General features: G+C 46.6%; 1 protein-coding gene and 20 non-coding genes across 21 annotated transcripts in view; 20 read left to right on the plus strand and 1 right to left on the minus strand.

Moving 5' to 3' along the window:
• Positions 1-16,291, minus strand: part of cntrl (centriolin) — a 53,116-nt gene that overhangs the window by 22,538 nt on the left and 14,287 nt on the right. The gene's annotated exons all lie outside the window — the stretch shown is intronic.
• On the plus strand, positions 181-262 carry trnas-gcu (transfer RNA serine (anticodon GCU)). The gene has a single exon. It is a non-coding gene; the product is annotated as a tRNA-Ser (tRNA).
• On the plus strand, positions 941-1,022 carry trnas-gcu (transfer RNA serine (anticodon GCU)). Its single transcript has one exon. It is a non-coding gene; the product is annotated as a tRNA-Ser (tRNA).
• On the plus strand, positions 2,156-2,237 carry trnas-gcu (transfer RNA serine (anticodon GCU)). The gene has a single exon. It is a non-coding gene; the product is annotated as a tRNA-Ser (tRNA).
• On the plus strand, positions 2,969-3,050 carry trnas-gcu (transfer RNA serine (anticodon GCU)). Its single transcript has one exon. It is a non-coding gene; the product is annotated as a tRNA-Ser (tRNA).
• On the plus strand, positions 3,781-3,862 carry trnas-gcu (transfer RNA serine (anticodon GCU)). Its single transcript has one exon. It is a non-coding gene; the product is annotated as a tRNA-Ser (tRNA).
• trnas-gcu (transfer RNA serine (anticodon GCU)) lies at positions 4,593-4,674 on the plus strand. Its single transcript has one exon. It is a non-coding gene; the product is annotated as a tRNA-Ser (tRNA).
• Positions 5,402-5,483, plus strand: trnas-gcu (transfer RNA serine (anticodon GCU)). Its single transcript has one exon. It is a non-coding gene; the product is annotated as a tRNA-Ser (tRNA).
• On the plus strand, positions 6,218-6,299 carry trnas-gcu (transfer RNA serine (anticodon GCU)). Its single transcript has one exon. It is a non-coding gene; the product is annotated as a tRNA-Ser (tRNA).
• On the plus strand, positions 7,005-7,091 carry trnas-gcu (transfer RNA serine (anticodon GCU)). Its single transcript has one exon. It is a non-coding gene; the product is annotated as a tRNA-Ser (tRNA).
• On the plus strand, positions 7,822-7,903 carry trnas-gcu (transfer RNA serine (anticodon GCU)). Its single transcript has one exon. It is a non-coding gene; the product is annotated as a tRNA-Ser (tRNA).
• On the plus strand, positions 8,631-8,712 carry trnas-gcu (transfer RNA serine (anticodon GCU)). Its single transcript has one exon. It is a non-coding gene; the product is annotated as a tRNA-Ser (tRNA).
• Positions 9,445-9,526, plus strand: trnas-gcu (transfer RNA serine (anticodon GCU)). The gene has a single exon. It is a non-coding gene; the product is annotated as a tRNA-Ser (tRNA).
• Positions 10,255-10,336, plus strand: trnas-gcu (transfer RNA serine (anticodon GCU)). The gene has a single exon. It is a non-coding gene; the product is annotated as a tRNA-Ser (tRNA).
• On the plus strand, positions 11,065-11,146 carry trnas-gcu (transfer RNA serine (anticodon GCU)). The gene has a single exon. It is a non-coding gene; the product is annotated as a tRNA-Ser (tRNA).
• On the plus strand, positions 11,877-11,958 carry trnas-gcu (transfer RNA serine (anticodon GCU)). The gene has a single exon. It is a non-coding gene; the product is annotated as a tRNA-Ser (tRNA).
• trnas-gcu (transfer RNA serine (anticodon GCU)) lies at positions 12,687-12,767 on the plus strand. Its single transcript has one exon. It is a non-coding gene; the product is annotated as a tRNA-Ser (tRNA).
• Positions 13,503-13,584, plus strand: trnas-gcu (transfer RNA serine (anticodon GCU)). Its single transcript has one exon. It is a non-coding gene; the product is annotated as a tRNA-Ser (tRNA).
• trnas-gcu (transfer RNA serine (anticodon GCU)) lies at positions 14,321-14,402 on the plus strand. Its single transcript has one exon. It is a non-coding gene; the product is annotated as a tRNA-Ser (tRNA).
• On the plus strand, positions 15,137-15,218 carry trnas-gcu (transfer RNA serine (anticodon GCU)). The gene has a single exon. It is a non-coding gene; the product is annotated as a tRNA-Ser (tRNA).
• Positions 15,959-16,040, plus strand: trnas-gcu (transfer RNA serine (anticodon GCU)). The gene has a single exon. It is a non-coding gene; the product is annotated as a tRNA-Ser (tRNA).

A 16,291-nucleotide genomic window follows, 5' to 3' on the forward strand; every position in this document is an offset into this window, starting at 1 on the left:
AAGCGAGCGCTCTACCATTTGAGCTAATTCCCCTGTACAGAAGACCTCTGGGTAGAGCCGCGTAGCTCAACTTGTCCTTTGCCCCTCCCATTCCAGGCCTTTCCAAACCTTCCAGGCGTATACAAATCCTCTGGAAGGTGACATGGTTAGGATTGCTGCTGTAAAGGACATCCAAAGGAGGACGAGGTGGCCGAGTGGTTAAGGCGATGGACTGCTAATCCATTGTGCTCTGCACGCGTGGGTTCGAATCCCATCCTCGTCGCAATCCAGATTACTTTAGTCTGCCACGTCTATCCTCCAAGACAAAGTTCGAAGCAAGCCAAAAAAAAAAATGCTTCAAATGCGGTTTACATGTAAAAACAACATGTGTCTGGAACGGAATACCGTAAAATGCTGGATTTTTTGCCCTTCTTTGTCCTCTATAGTGTCGGTGAACCAAAAACAGCAATCACAGCCCACATGTGGTCGTACACCAACACAAAGCTGCGGATTTTTGTTCGACTGGTGCAAGGGGAAACCAATGAAGATAGGGTAGGCCAGCGGCCTTTCTCACAAGATAACTCCCTGATCCTGCAGGACTACCGCAGGACACGGCAGCTCATTTCAAACTGAAAAGAGGATTTTGCAGGGAATCAACTTGCCAGCATCCAACAAATGTCTGCCAGCACACTGTTTTTTAAATATTATTTCCTGGTCTGAAACTAAAGTAAAGTAGACTTGTGGAGAATGCGGGCATCGATCCCGCTACTTCTCGCATGCTAAGCGAGCGCTCTACCATTTGAGCTAATTCCCCTGTACAGAAGACCTCTGGGTAGAGCCGCATAGCTCAACTTGTCCTTTGCCCCTCCCATTCCAGGCCTTTCCAAACCTTCCAGGCGTATACAAATCCTCTGGAAGGTGACATGGTTAGGATTGCTGCTGTAAAGGACATCCAAAGGAGGACGAGGTGGCCGAGTGGTTAAGGCGATGGACTGCTAATCCATTGTGCTCTGCACGCGTGGGTTCGAATCCCATCCTCGTCGCAATCCAGTTTACTTTAGTCTGCCACGTCTACGTGTCTCCGCTATAAGATGCTAAATTTTCATGGAAATAATGGGCTCAGATCCTCCAAGACAAAGTTCAAAGCAAGCCAAAAAAAAAATGCTTCAAATGCGGTTTACATGTAAAAACAACACGTGTCTTCACCAAAGTTTCCACATTTCCACATCAAAAAGCCCTGAGGCTCAGGAAAAATGCTCAATGTTTTCTTTCAGTGGATAAGAAAAGTGATCCAATCAAACAAGCCAGATGGGCAATAAATGGCAGGTGCAGACTTTGGATTCAACTGGTGCAAGAATTCCCATCGCGTTCTTTAATTCCATTTGTTTATTTTCCACTTAACACAAGCACAGAAGAAACCAAAGTCATCTGGAGAATATGGGCATCGATCCCACTACCTCTCACATGCTAAGCGAGCGCTCTACCATTTGAGCTAATTCCCCCACGTATAAAGCACGCAGGTAGGCTCGCCGTAGCTCGTTGCTTCCCCCCTCCATATAACGCTTGAAAAAAACTTTCAGGCCCATGAATAACGCTAGAAGGTCGACTGGAACGGAATACCGTAAAATGCTGGATTTTTTGCCCTTCTTTGTCCTCTATAGTGTCGGTGAACCAAAATCAGCAATCACAGCCCACATGTGGTCGTACACCAACACAAAGCTGCGGATTTTTGTTCGACTGGTGCAAGGGGAAACCAATGAAGATAGGGTAGGCCAGCGGCCTTTCTCACAAGATAACTCCCTGATCCTGCAGGACTACCGCAGGACACGGCAGCTCATTTCAAACTGAAAAGAGGATTTTGTAGGGAATCAACTTGCCAGCATCCAACAAATGTCTGCCAGCACACTGTTTTTTAAATATTATTTCCTGGTCTGAAACTAAAGTAAAGTAGACTTGTGGAGAATGCGGGCATCGATCCCGCTACTTCTCGCATGCTAAGCGAGCGCTCTACCATTTGAGCTAATTCCCCTGTACAGAAGACCTCTGGGTAGAGCCGCGTAGCTCAACTTGTCCTTTGCCCCTCCCATTCCAGGCCTTTCCAAACCTTCCAGGCGTATACAAATCCTCTGGAAGGTGACATGGTTAGGATTGCTGCTGTAAAGGACATCCAAAGGAGGACGAGGTGGCCGAGTGGTTAAGGCGATGGACTGCTAATCCATTGTGCTCTGCACGCGTGGGTTCGAATCCCATCCTCGTCGCAATCCAGATTACTTTAGTCTGCCACGTCTACGTGTCTCCACTATAAAATGCTAAATTTTCATGGAAATAATGGACTCAGATCCTCCAAGACAAAGTTCGAAGCAAGCCAAAAAAAAAAAAAATGCTTCAAATGCGGTTTACATGTAAAAACAACACGTGTCTGGAACGGAATACCGTAAAATGCTGGATTTTTTGCCCTTCTTTGTCCTCTATAGTGTCGGTGAACCAAAAACAGCAATCACAGCCCACATGTGGTCGTACACCAACACAAAGCTGCGGATTTTTGTTCGACTGGTGCAAGGGGAAACCAATGAAGATAGGGTAGGCCAGCGGCCTTTCTCACAAGATAACTCCCTGATCCTGCAGGACTACCGCAGGACACGGCAGCTCATTTCAAACTGAAAAGAGGATTTTGTAGGGAATCAACTTGCCAGCATCCAACAAATGTCTGCCAGCACACTGTTTTTTAAATATTATTTCCTGGTCTGAAACTAAAGTAAAGTAGACTTGTGGAGAATGCGGGCATCGATCCCGCTACTTCTCGCATGCTAAGCGAGCGCTCTACCATTTGAGCTAATTCCCCTGTACAGAAGACCTCTGGGTAGAGCCGCGTAGCTCAACTTGTCCTTTGCCCCTCCCATTCCAGGCCTTTCCAAACCTTCCAGGCGTATACAAATCCTCTGGAAGGTGACATGGTTAGGATTGCTGCTGTAAAGGACATCCAAAGGAGGACGAGGTGGCCGAGTGGTTAAGGCGATGGACTGCTAATCCATTGTGCTCTGCACGCGTGGGTTCGAATCCCATCCTCGTCGCAATCCAGATTACTTTAGTCTGCCACGTCTACGTGTCTCCACTATAAAATGCTAAATTTTCATGGAAATAATGGACTCAGATCCTCCAAGACAAAGTTCGAAGCAAGCCAAAAAAAAAAAAATGCTTCAAATGCGGTTTACATGTAAAAACAACACGTGTCTGGAACGGAATACCGTAAAATGCTGGATTTTTTGCCCTTCTTTGTCCTCTATAGTGTCGGTGAACCAAAAACAGCAATCACAGCCCACATGTGGTCGTACACCAACACAAAGCTGCGGATTTTTGTTCGACTGGTGCAAGGGGAAACCAATGAAGATAGGGTAGGCCAGCGGCCTTTCTCACAAGATAACTCCCTGATCCTGCAGGACTACCGCAGGACACGGCAGCTCATTTCAAAGTGAAAAGAGGATTTTGTAGGGAATCAACTTGCCAGCATCCAACAAATGTCTGCCAGCACACTGTTTTTTAAATATTATTTCCTGGTCTGAAACTAAAGTAAAGTAGACTTGTGGAGAATGCGGGCATCGATCCCGCTACTTCTCGCATGCTAAGCGAGCGCTCTACCATTTGAGCTAATTCCCCTGTACAGAAGACCTCTGGGTAGAGCCGCGTAGCTCAACTTGTCCTTTGCCCCTCCCATTCCAGGCCTTTCCAAACCTTCCAGGCGTATACAAATCCTCTGGAAGGTGACATGGTTAGGATTGCTGCTGTAAAGGACATCCAAAGGAGGACGAGGTGGCCGAGTGGTTAAGGCGATGGACTGCTAATCCATTGTGCTCTGCACGCGTGGGTTCGAATCCCATCCTCGTCGCAATCCAGATTACTTTAGTCTGCCACGTCTACGTGTCTCCACTATAAAATGCTAAATTTTCATGGAAATAATGGACTCAGAGATCCTCCAAGACAAAGTTCGAAGCAAGCCAAAAAAAAAAATGCTTCAAATGCGGTTTACATGTAAAAACAACACGTGTCTGGAACGGAATACCGTAAAATGCTGGATTTTTTGCCCTTCTTTGTCCTCTATAGTGTCGGTGAACCAAAAACAGCAATCACAGCCCACATGTGGTCGTACACCAACACAAAGCTGCGGATTTTTGTTCGACTGGTGCAAGGGGAAACCAATGAAGATAGGGTAGGCCAGCGGCCTTTCTCACAAGATAACTCCCTGATCCTGCAGGACTACCGCAGGACACGGCAGCTCATTTCAAACTGAAAAGAGGATTTTGTAGGGAATCAACTTGCCAGCATCCAACAAATGTCTGCCAGCACACTGTTTTTTAAATATTATTTCCTGGTCTGAAACTAAAGTAAAGTAGACTTGTGGAGAATGCGGGCATCGATCCCGCTACTTCTCGCATGCTAAGCGAGCGCTCTACCATTTGAGCTAATTCCCCTGTACAGAAGACCTCTGGGTAGAGCCGCGTAGCTCAACTTGTCCTTTGCCCCTCCCATTCCAGGCCTTTCCAAACCTTCCAGGCGTATACAAATCCTCTGGAAGGTGACATGGTTAGGATTGCTGCTGTAAAGGACATCCAAAGGAGGACGAGGTGGCCGAGTGGTTAAGGCGATGGACTGCTAATCCATTGTGCTCTGCACGCGTGGGTTCGAATCCCATCCTCGTCGCAATCCAGATTACTTTAGTCTGCCACGTCTACGTGTCTCCACTATAAAATGCTAAATTTTCATGGAAATAATGGACTCAGATCCTCCAAGACAAAGTTCGAAGCAAGCCAAAAAAAAAATGCTTCAAATGCGGTTTACATGTAAAAACAACACGTGTCTGGAACGGAATACCGTAAAATGCTGGATTTTTTGCCCTTCTTTGTCCTCTATAGTGTCGGTGAACCAAAAACAGCAATCACAGCCCACATGTGGTCGTACACCAACACAAAGCTGCGGATTTTTGTTCGACTGGTGCAAGGGGAAACCAATGAAGATAGGGTAGGCCAGCGGCCTTTCTCACAAGATAACTCCCTGATCCTGCAGGACTACCGCAGGACACGGCAGCTCATTTCAAACTGAAAAGAGGATTTTGTAGGGAATCAACTTGCCAGCATCCAACAAATGTCTGCCAGCACACTGTTTTTTAAATATTATTTCCTGGTCTGAAACTAAAGTAAAGTAGACTTGTGGAGAATGCGGGCATCGATCCCGCTACTTCTCGCATGCTAAGCGAGCGCTCTACCATTTGAGCTAATTCCCCTGTACAGAAGACCTCTGGGTAGAGCCGCGTAGCTCAACTTGTCCTTTGCCCCTCCCATTCCAGGCCTTTCCAAACCTTCCAGGCGTATACAAATCCTCTGGAAGGTGACATGGTTAGGATTGCTGCTGTAAAGGACATCCAAAGGAGGACGAGGTGGCCGAGTGGTTAAGGCGATGGACTGCTAATCCATTGTGCTCTGCACGCGTGGGTTCGAATCCCATCCTCGTCGCAATCCAGATTACTTTAGTCTGCCACGTCTACGTGTCTCCACTATAAAATGCTAAATTTTCATGGAAATAATGGACTCAGATCCTCCAAGACAAAGTTCGAAGCAAGCCAAAAAAAAAAATGGGCATGCTTCAAATGCGTTTTACATTTAAAAACAACACGTGTCTGGAACGGAATACCGTAAAATGCTGGATTTTTTGCACTTCTTTGTCCTCTATAGTGTCGGTGAACCAAAAACAGCAATCACAGCCCACATGTGGTCGTACACCAACACAAAGCTGCGGATTTTTGTTCGACTGGTGCAAGGGGAAACCAATGAAGATAGGGTAGGCCAGCGGCCTTTCTCACAAGATAACTCCCTGATCCTGCAGGACTACCGCAGGACACGGCAGCTCATTTCAAACTGAAAAGAGGATTTTGTAGGGAATCAACTTGCCAGCATCCAACAAATGTCTGCCAGCACACTGTTTTTTAAATATTATTTCCTGGTCTGAAACTAAAGTAAAGTAGACTTGTGGAGAATGCGGGCATCGATCCCGCTACTTCTCGCATGCTAAGCGAGCGCTCTACCATTTGAGCTAATTCCCCTGTACAGAAGACCTCTGGGTAGAGCCGCGTAGCTCAACTTGTCCTTTGCCCCTCCCATTCCAGGCCTTTCCAAACCTTCCAGGCGTATACAAATCCTCTGGAAGGTGACATGGTTAGGATTGCTGCTGTAAAGGACATCCAAAGGAGGACGAGGTGGCCGAGTGGTTAAGGCGATGGACTGCTAATCCATTGTGCTCTGCACGCGTGGGTTCGAATCCCATCCTCGTCGCAATCCAGATTACTTTAGTCTGCCACGTCTACGTGTCTCCACTATAAAATGCTAAATTTTCATGGAAATAATGGACTCAGATCCTCCAAGACAAAGTTCGAAGCAAGCCAAAAAAAAAAAAATGCTTCAAATGCGTTTTACATTAAAAACAACACGTGTCTGGAACGGAATACCGTAAAATGCTGGATTTTTTGCACTTCTTTGTCCTCTATAGTGTCGGTGAACCAAAACAGCAATCACAGCCCACATGTGGTCGTACACCAACACAAAGCTGCGGATTTTTGTTCGACTGGTGCAAGGGGAAACCAATGAAGATAGGGTAGGCCAGCGGCCTTTCTCACAAGATAACTCCCTGATCCTGCAGGACTACCGCAGGACACGGCAGCTCATTTCAAACTGAAAAGAGGATTTTGTAGGGAATCAACTTGCCAGCATCCAACAAATGTCTGCCAGCACACTGTTTTTTAAATATTATTTCCTGGTCTGAAACTAAAGTAAAGTAGACTTGTGGAGAATGCGGGCATCGATCCCGCTACTTCTCGCATGCTAAGCGAGCGCTCTACCATTTGAGCTAATTCCCCTGTACAGAAGACCTCTGGGTAGAGCCGCGTAGCTCAACTTGTCCTTTGCCCCTCCCATTCCAGGCCTTTCCAAACCTTCCAGGCGTATACAAATCCTCTGGAAGGTGACATGGTTAGGATTGCTGCTGTAAAGGTGGCCGAGTGGTTAAGGCGATGGACTGCTAATCCATTGTGCTCTGCACGCGTGGGTTCGAATCCCATCCTCGTCGCAATCCAGATTACTTTAGTCTGCCACGTCTACGTGTCTCCACTATAAAATGCTAAATTTTCATGGAAATAATGGACTCAGATCCTCCAAGACAAAGTTCAAGCAAGCCAAAAAAAAAAAAAAGAAACTTCAAATGCGGTTTACATGTAAAAACAACACGTGTCTGGAACGGAATACCGTAAAATGCTGGATTTTTTGCCCTTCTTTGTCCTCTATAGTGTCGGTGAACCAAAAACAGCAATCACAGCCCACATGTGGTCGTACACCAACACAAAGCTGCGGATTTTTGTTCGACTGGTGCAAGGGGAAACCAATGAAGATAGGGTAGGCCAGCGGCCTTTCTCACAAGATAACTCCCTGATCCTGCAGGACTACCGCAGGACACGGCAGCTCATTTCAAACTGAAAAGAGGATTTTGTAGGGAATCAACTTGCCAGCATCCAACAAATGTCTGCCAGCACACTGTTTTTTAAATATTATTTCCTGGTCTGAAACTAAAGTAAAGTAGACTTGTGGAGAATGCGGGCATCGATCCCGCTACTTCTCGCATGCTAAGCGAGCGCTCTACCATTTGAGCTAATTCCCCTGTACAGAAGACCTCTGGGTAGAGCCGCGTAGCTCAACTTGTCCTTTGCCCCTCCCATTCCAGGCCTTTCCAAACCTTCCAGGCGTATACAAATCCTCTGGAAGGTGACATGGTTAGGATTGCTGCTGTAAAGGACATCCAAAGGAGGACGAGGTGGCCGAGTGGTTAAGGCGATGGACTGCTAATCCATTGTGCTCTGCACGCGTGGGTTCGAATCCCATCCTCGTCGCAATCCAGATTACTTTAGTCTGCCACGTCTACGTGTCTCCACTATAAAATGCTAAATTTTCATGGAAATAATGGACTCAGATCCTCCAAGACAAAGTTCGAAGCAAGCCAAAAAAAAAATGCTTCAAATGCGGTTTACATGTAAAAACAACACGTGTCTGGAACGGAATACCGTAAAATGCTGGATTTTTTGCCCTTCTTTGTCCTCTATAGTGTCGGTGAACCAAAAACAGCAATCACAGCCCACATGTGGTCGTACACCAACACAAAGCTGCGGATTTTTGTTCGACTGGTGCAAGGGGAAACCAATGAAGATAGGGTAGGCCAGCGGCCTTTCTCACAAGATAACTCCCTGATCCTGCAGGACTACCGCAGGACACGGCAGCTCATTTCAAACTGAAAAGAGGATTTTGTAGGGAATCAACTTGCCAGCATCCAACAAATGTCTGCCAGCACACTGTTTTTTAAATATTATTTCCTGGTCTGAAACTAAAGTAAAGTAGACTTGTGGAGAATGCGGGCATCGATCCCGCTACTTCTCGCATGCTAAGCGAGCGCTCTACCATTTGAGCTAATTCCCCTGTACAGAAGACCTCTGGGTAGAGCCGCGTAGCTCAACTTGTCCTTTGCCCCTCCCATTCCAGGCCTTTCCAAACCTTCCAGGCGTATACAAATCCTCTGGAAGGTGACATGGTTAGGATTGCTGCTGTAAAGGACATCCAAAGGAGGACGAGGTGGCCGAGTGGTTAAGGCGATGGACTGCTAATCCATTGTGCTCTGCACGCGTGGGTTCGAATCCCATCCTCGTCGCAATCCAGATTACTTTAGTCTGCCACGTCTACGTGTCTCCACTATAAAATGCTAAATTTTCATGGAAATAATGGACTCAGATCCTCCAAGACAAAGTTCGAAGCAAGCCAAAAAAAAAAAAAAATGCTTCAAATGCGGTTTACATGTAAAAACAACACGTGTCTGGAACGGAATACCGTAAAATGCTGGATTTTTTGCCCTTCTTTGTCCTCTATAGTGTCGGTGAACCAAAAACAGCAATCACAGCCCACATGTGGTCGTACACCAACACAAAGCTGCGGATTTTTGTTCGACTGGTGCAAGGGGAAACCAATGAAGATAGGGTAGGCCAGCGGCCTTTCTCACAAGATAACTCCCTGATCCTGCAGGACTACCGCAGGACACGGCAGCTCATTTCAAACTGAAAAGAGGATTTTGTAGGGAATCAACTTGCCAGCATCCAACAAATGTCTGCCAGCACACTGTTTTTTAAATATTATTTCCTGGTCTGAAACTAAAGTAAAGTAGACTTGTGGAGAATGCGGGCATCGATCCCGCTACTTCTCGCATGCTAAGCGAGCGCTCTACCATTTGAGCTAATTCCCCTGTACAGAAGACCTCTGGGTAGAGCCGCGTAGCTCAACTTGTCCTTTGCCCCTCCCATTCCAGGCCTTTCCAAACCTTCCAGGCGTATACAAATCCTCTGGAAGGTGACATGGTTAGGATTGCTGCTGTAAAGGACATCCAAAGGAGGACGAGGTGGCCGAGTGGTTAAGGCGATGGACTGCTAATCCATTGTGCTCTGCACGCGTGGGTTCGAATCCCATCCTCGTCGCAATCCAGATTACTTTAGTCTGCCACGTCTACGTGTCTCCACTATAAAATGCTAAATTTTCATGGAAATAATGGACTCAGATCCTCCAAGACAAAGTTCGAAGCAAGCCAAAAAAAAAAATGCTTCAAATGCGGTTTACATGTAAAAACAACACGTGTCTGGAACGGAATACCGTAAAATGCTGGATTTTTTGCCCTTCTTTGTCCTCTATAGTGTCGGTGAACCAAAAACAGCAATCACAGCCCACATGTGGTCGTACACCAACACAAAGCTGCGGATTTTTGTTCGACTGGTGCAAGGGGAAACCAATGAAGATAGGGTAGGCCAGCGGCCTTTCTCACAAGATAACTCCCTGATCCTGCAGGACTACCGCAGGACACGGCAGCTCATTTCAAACTGAAAAGAGGATTTTGTAGGGAATCAACTTGCCAGCATCCAACAAATGTCTGCCAGCACACTGTTTTTTAAATATTATTTCCTGGTCTGAAACTAAAGTAAAGTAGACTTGTGGAGAATGCGGGCATCGATCCCGCTACTTCTCGCATGCTAAGCGAGCGCTCTACCATTTGAGCTAATTCCCCTGTACAGAAGACCTCTGGGTAGAGCCGCGTAGCTCAACTTGTCCTTTGCCCCTCCCATTCCAGGCCTTTCCAAACCTTCCAGGCGTATACAAATCCTCTGGAAGGTGACATGGTTAGGATTGCTGCTGTAAAGGACATCCAAAGGAGGACGAGGTGGCCGAGTGGTTAAGGCGATGGACTGCTAATCCATTGTGCTCTGCACGCGTGGGTTCGAATCCCATCCTCGTCGCAATCCAGATTACTTTAGTCTGCCACGTCTACGTGTCTCCACTATAAAATGCTAAATTTTCATGGAAATAATGGACTCAGATCCTCCAAGACAAAGTTCGAAGCAAGCCAAAAAAAAAAATGCTTCAAATGCGGTTTACATGTAAAAACAACACGTGTCTGGAACGGAATACCGTAAAATGCTGGATTTTTTGCCCTTCTTTGTCCTCTATAGTGTCGGTGAACCAAAAACAGCAATCACAGCCCACATGTGGTCGTACACCAACACAAAGCTGCGGATTTTTGTTCGACTGGTGCAAGGGGAAACCAATGAAGATAGGGTAGGCCAGCGGCCTTTCTCACAAGATAACTCCCTGATCCTGCAGGACTACCGCAGGACACGGCAGCTCATTTCAAACTGAAAAGAGGATTTTGTAGGGAATCAACTTGCCAGCATCCAACAAATGTCTGCCAGCACACTGTTTTTTAAATATTATTTCCTGGTCTGAAACTAAAGTAAAGTAGACTTGTGGAGAATGCGGGCATCGATCCCGCTACTTCTCGCATGCTAAGCGAGCGCTCTACCATTTGAGCTAATTCCCCTGTACAGAAGACCTCTGGGTAGAGCCGCGTAGCTCAACTTGTCCTTTGCCCCTCCCATTCCAGGCCTTTCCAAACCTTCCAGGCGTATACAAATCCTCTGGAAGGTGACATGGTTAGGATTGCTGCTGTAAAGGACATCCAAAGGAGGACGAGGTGGCCGAGTGGTTAAGGCGATGGACTGCTAATCCATTGTGCTCTGCACGCGTGGGTTCGAATCCCATCCTCGTCGCAATCCAGATTACTTTAGTCTGCCACGTCTACGTGTCTCCACTATAAAATGCTAAATTTTCATGGAAATAATGGACTCAGATCCTCCAAGACAAAGTTCGAAGCAAGCCAAAAAAAAAAAAATGCTTCAAATGCGGTTTACATGTAAAAACAACACGTGTCTGGAACGGAATACCGTAAAATGCTGGATTTTTTGCCCTTCTTTGTCCTCTATAGTGTCGGTGAACCAAAAACAGCAATCACAGCCCACATGTGGTCGTACACCAACACAAAGCTGCGGATTTTTGTTCGACTGGTGCAAGGGGAAACCAATGAAGATAGGGTAGGCCAGCGGCCTTTCTCACAAGATAACTCCCTGATCCTGCAGGACTACCGCAGGACACGGCAGCTCATTTCAAACTGAAAAGAGGATTTTGTAGGGAATCAACTTGCCAGCATCCAACAAATGTCTGCCAGCACACTGTTTTTTAAATATTATTTCCTGGTCTGAAACTAAAGTAAAGTAGACTTGTGGAGAATGCGGGCATCGATCCCGCTACTTCTCGCATGCTAAGCGAGCGCTCTACCATTTGAGCTAATTCCCCTGTACAGAAGACCTCTGGGTAGAGCCGCGTAGCTCAACTTGTCCTTTGCCCCTCCCATTCCAGGCCTTTCCAAACCTTCCAGGCGTATACAAATCCTCTGGAAGGTGACATGGTTAGGATTGCTGCTGTAAAGGACATCCAAAGGAGGACGAGGTGGCCGAGTGGTTAAGGCGATGGACTGCTAATCCATTGTGCTCTGCACGCGTGGGTTCGAATCCCATCCTCGTCGCAATCCAGATTACTTTAGTCTGCCACGTCTACGTGTCTCCACTATAAAATGCTAAATTTTCATGGAAATAATGGACTCAGATCCTCCAAGACAAAGTTCGAAGCAAGCCAAAAAAAAAAATGCTTCAAATGCGGTTTACATGTAAAAACAACACGTGTCTGGAACGGAATACCGTAAAATGCTGGATTTTTTGCCCTTCTTTGTCCTCTATAGTGTCGGTGAACCAAAAACAGCAATCACAGCCCACATGTGGTCGTACACCAACACAAAGCTGCGGATTTTTGTTCGACTGGTGCAAGGGGAAACCAATGAAGATAGGGTAGGCCAGCGGCCTTTCTCACAAGATAACTCCCTGATCCTGCAGGACTACCGCAGGACACGGCAGCTCATTTCAAACTGAAAAGAGGATTTTGCAGGGAATCAACTTGCCAGCATCCAACAAATGTCTGCCAGCACACTGTTTTTTAAATATTATTTCCTGGTCTGAAACTAAAGTAAAGTAGACTTGTGGAGAATGCGGGCATCGATCCCGCTACTTCTCGCATGCTAAGCGAGCGCTCTACCATTTGAGCTAATTCCCCTGTACAGAAGACCTCTGGGTAGAGCCGCGTAGCTCAACTTGTCCTTTGCCCCTCCCATTCCAGGCCTTTCCAAACCTTCCAGGCGTATACAAATCCTCTGGAAGGTGACATGGTTAGGATTGCTGCTGTAAAGGACATCCAAAGGAGGACGAGGTGGCCGAGTGGTTAAAGCGTGGACTGCTAATCCATTGTGCTCTGCACGCGTGGGTTCGAATCCCATCCTCGTCGCAATCCAGATTACTTTAGTCTGCCACGTCTACGTGTCTCCACTATAAAATGCTAAATTTTCATGGAAATAATGGACTCAGATCCTCCAAGACAAAGTTCGAAGCAAGCCAAAAAAAAAAAAAAAACGTGCTTCAAATGCGGTTTACATGTAAAAACAACACGTGTCTGGAACGGAATACCGTAAAATGCTGGATTTTTTGCCCTTCTTTGTCCTCTATAGTGTCGGTGAACCAAAAACAGCAATCACAGCCCACATGTGGTCGTACACCAACACAAAGCTGCGGATTTTTGTTCGACTGGTGCAAGGGGAAACCAATGAAGATAGGGTAGGCCAGCGGCCTTTCTCACAAGATAACTCCCTGATCCTGCAGGACTACCGCAGGACACGGCAGCTCATTTCAAACTGAAAAGAGGATTTTGTAGGGAATCAACTTGCCAGCATCCAACAAATGTCTGCCAGCACACTGTTTTTTAAATATTATTTCCTGGTCTGAAACTAAAGTAAAGTAGACTTGTGGAGAATGCGGGCATCGATCCCGCTACTTCTCGCATGCTAAGCGAGCGCTCTACCATTTGAGCTAATTCCCCTGTACAGAAGACCTCTGGGTAGAGCCGCGTAGCTCAACTTGTCCTTTGCCCCTCCCATTCCAGGCCTTTCCAAACCTTCCAGGCGTATACAAATCCTCTGGAAGGTGACATGGTTAGGATTGCTGCTGTAAAGGACATCCAAAGGAGGACGAGGTGGCCGAGTGGTTAAGGCGATGGACTGCTAATCCATTGTGCTCTGCACGCGTGGGTTCGAATCCCATCCTCGTCGCAATCCAGATTACTTTAGTCTGCCACGTCTACGTGTCTCCACTATAAAATGCTAAATTTTCATGGAAATAATGGACTCAGATCCTCCAAGACAAAGTTCGAAGCAAGCCAAAAAAAAAAAAAATGCTTCAAATGCGGTTTACATGTAAAAACAACACGTGTCTGGAACGGAATACCGTAAAATGCTGGATTTTTTGCCCTTCTTTGTCCTCTATAGTGTCGGTGAACCAAAAACAGCAATCACAGCCCACATGTGGTCGTACACCAACACAAAGCTGCGGATTTTTGTTCGACTGGTGCAAGGGGAAACCAATGAAGATAGGGTAGGCCAGGCCAGCGGCCTTTCTCACAAGATAACTCCCTGATCCTGCAGGACTACCGCAGGACACGGCAGCTCATTTCAAACTGAAAAGAGGATTTTGTAGGGAATCAACTTGCCAGCATCCAACAAATGTCTGCCAGCACACTGTTTTTTAAATATTATTTCCTGGTCTGAAACTAAAGTAAAGTAGACTTGTGGAGAATGCGGGCATCGATCCCGCTACTTCTCGCATGCTAAGCGAGCGCTCTACCATTTGAGCTAATTCCCCTGTACAGAAGACCTCTGGGTAGAGCCGCGTAGCTCAACTTGTCCTTTGCCCCTCCCATTCCAGGCCTTTCCAAACCTTCCAGGCGTATACAAATCCTCTGGAAGGTGACATGGTTAGGATTGCTGCTGTAAAGGACATCCAAAGGAGGACGAGGTGGCCGAGTGGTTAAGGCGATGGACTGCTAATCCATTGTGCTCTGCACGCGTGGGTTCGAATCCCATCCTCGTCGCAATCCAGATTACTTTAGTCTGCCACGTCTACGTGTCTCCACTATAAAATGCTAAATTTTCATGGAAATAATGGACTCAGATCCTCCAAGACAAAGTTCGAAGCAAGCCAAAAAAAAAAAAAAAAATGCTTCAAATGCGGTTTACATGTAAAAACAACACGTGTCTGGAACGGAATACCGTAAAATGCTGGATTTTTTGCCCTTCTTTGTCCTCTATAGTGTCGGTGAACCAAAAACAGCAATCACAGCCCACATGTGGTCGTACACCAACACAAAGCTGCGGATTTTTGTTCGACTGGTGCAAGGGGAAACCAATGAAGATAGGGTAGGCCAGCGGCCTTTCTCACAAGATAACTCCCTGATCCTGCAGGACTACCGCAGGACACGGCAGCTCATTTCAAACTGAAAAGAGGATTTTGCAGGGAATCAACTTGCCAGCATCCAACAAATGTCTGCCAGCACACTGTTTTTTAAATATTATTTCCTGGTCTGAAACTAAAGTAAAGTAGACTTGTGGAGAATGCGGGCATCGATCCCGCTACTTCTCGCATGCTAAGCGAGCGCTCTACCATTTGAGCTAATTCCCCTGTACAGAAGACCTCTGGGTAGAGCCGCGTAGCTCAACTTGTCCTTTGCCCCTCCCATTCCAGGCCTTTCCAAACCTTCCAGGCGTATACAAATCCTCTGGAAGGTGACATGGTTAGGATTGCTGCTGTAAAGGACATCCAAAGGAGGACGAGGTGGCCGAGTGGTTAAGGCGATGGACTGCTAATCCATTGTGCTCTGCACGCGTGGGTTCGAATCCCATCCTCGTCGCAATCCAGATTACTTTAGTCTGCCACGTCTACGTGTCTCCACTATAAAATGCTAAATTTTCATGGAAATAATGGACTCAGATCCTCCAAGACAAAGTTCGAAGCAAGCCAAAAAAAAAAAATGCTTCAAATGCGGTTTACATGTAAAAACAACACGTGTCTGGAACGGAATACCGTAAAATGCTGGATTTTTTGCCCTTCTTTGTCCTCTATAGTGTCGGTGAACCAAAAACAGCAATCACAGCCCACATGTGGTCGTACACCAACACAAAGCTGCGGATTTTTGTTCGACTGGTGCAAGGGGAAACCAATGAAGATAGGGTAGGCCAGCGGCCTTTCTCACAAGATAACTCCCTGATCCTGCAGGACTACCGCAGGACACGGCAGCTCATTTCAAACTGAAAAGAGGATTTTGCAGGGAATCAACTTGCCAGCATCCAACAAATGTCTGCCAGCACACTGTTTTTTAAATATTATTTCCTGGTCTGAAACTAAAGTAAAGTAGACTTGTGGAGAATGCGGGCATCGATCCCGCTACTTCTCGCATGCTAAGCGAGCGCTCTACCATTTGAGCTAATTCCCCTGTACAGAAGACCTCTGGGTAGAGCCGCGTAGCTCAACTTGTCCTTTGCCCCTCCCATTCCAGGCCTTTCCAAACCTTCCAGGCGTATACAAATCCTCTGGAAGGTGACATGGTTAGGATTGCTGCTGTAAAGGACATCCAAAGGACATCCAAAGGAGGACGAGGTGGCCGAGTGGTTAAGGCGATGGACTGCTAATCCATTGTGCTCTGCACGCGTGGGTTCGAATCCCATCCTCGTCGCAATCCAGATTACTTTAGTCTGCCACGTCTACGTGTCTCCACTATAAAATGCTAAATTTTCATGGAAATAATGGACTCAGATCCTCCAAGACAAAGTTCGAAGCAAGCCAAAAAAAAAAAATGCTTCAAATGCGGTTTACATGTAAAAACAACACGTGTCTGGAACGGAATACCGTAAAATGCTGGATTTTTTGCCCTTCTTTGTCCTCTATAGTGTCGGTGAACCAAAAACAGCAATCACAGCCCACATG

This window comes from Anoplopoma fimbria, chromosome 13 (assembly GCF_027596085.1).
Source record: "Anoplopoma fimbria isolate UVic2021 breed Golden Eagle Sablefish chromosome 13, Afim_UVic_2022, whole genome shotgun sequence".
NCBI lineage: Eukaryota > Metazoa > Chordata > Actinopteri > Perciformes > Anoplopomatidae > Anoplopoma > Anoplopoma fimbria.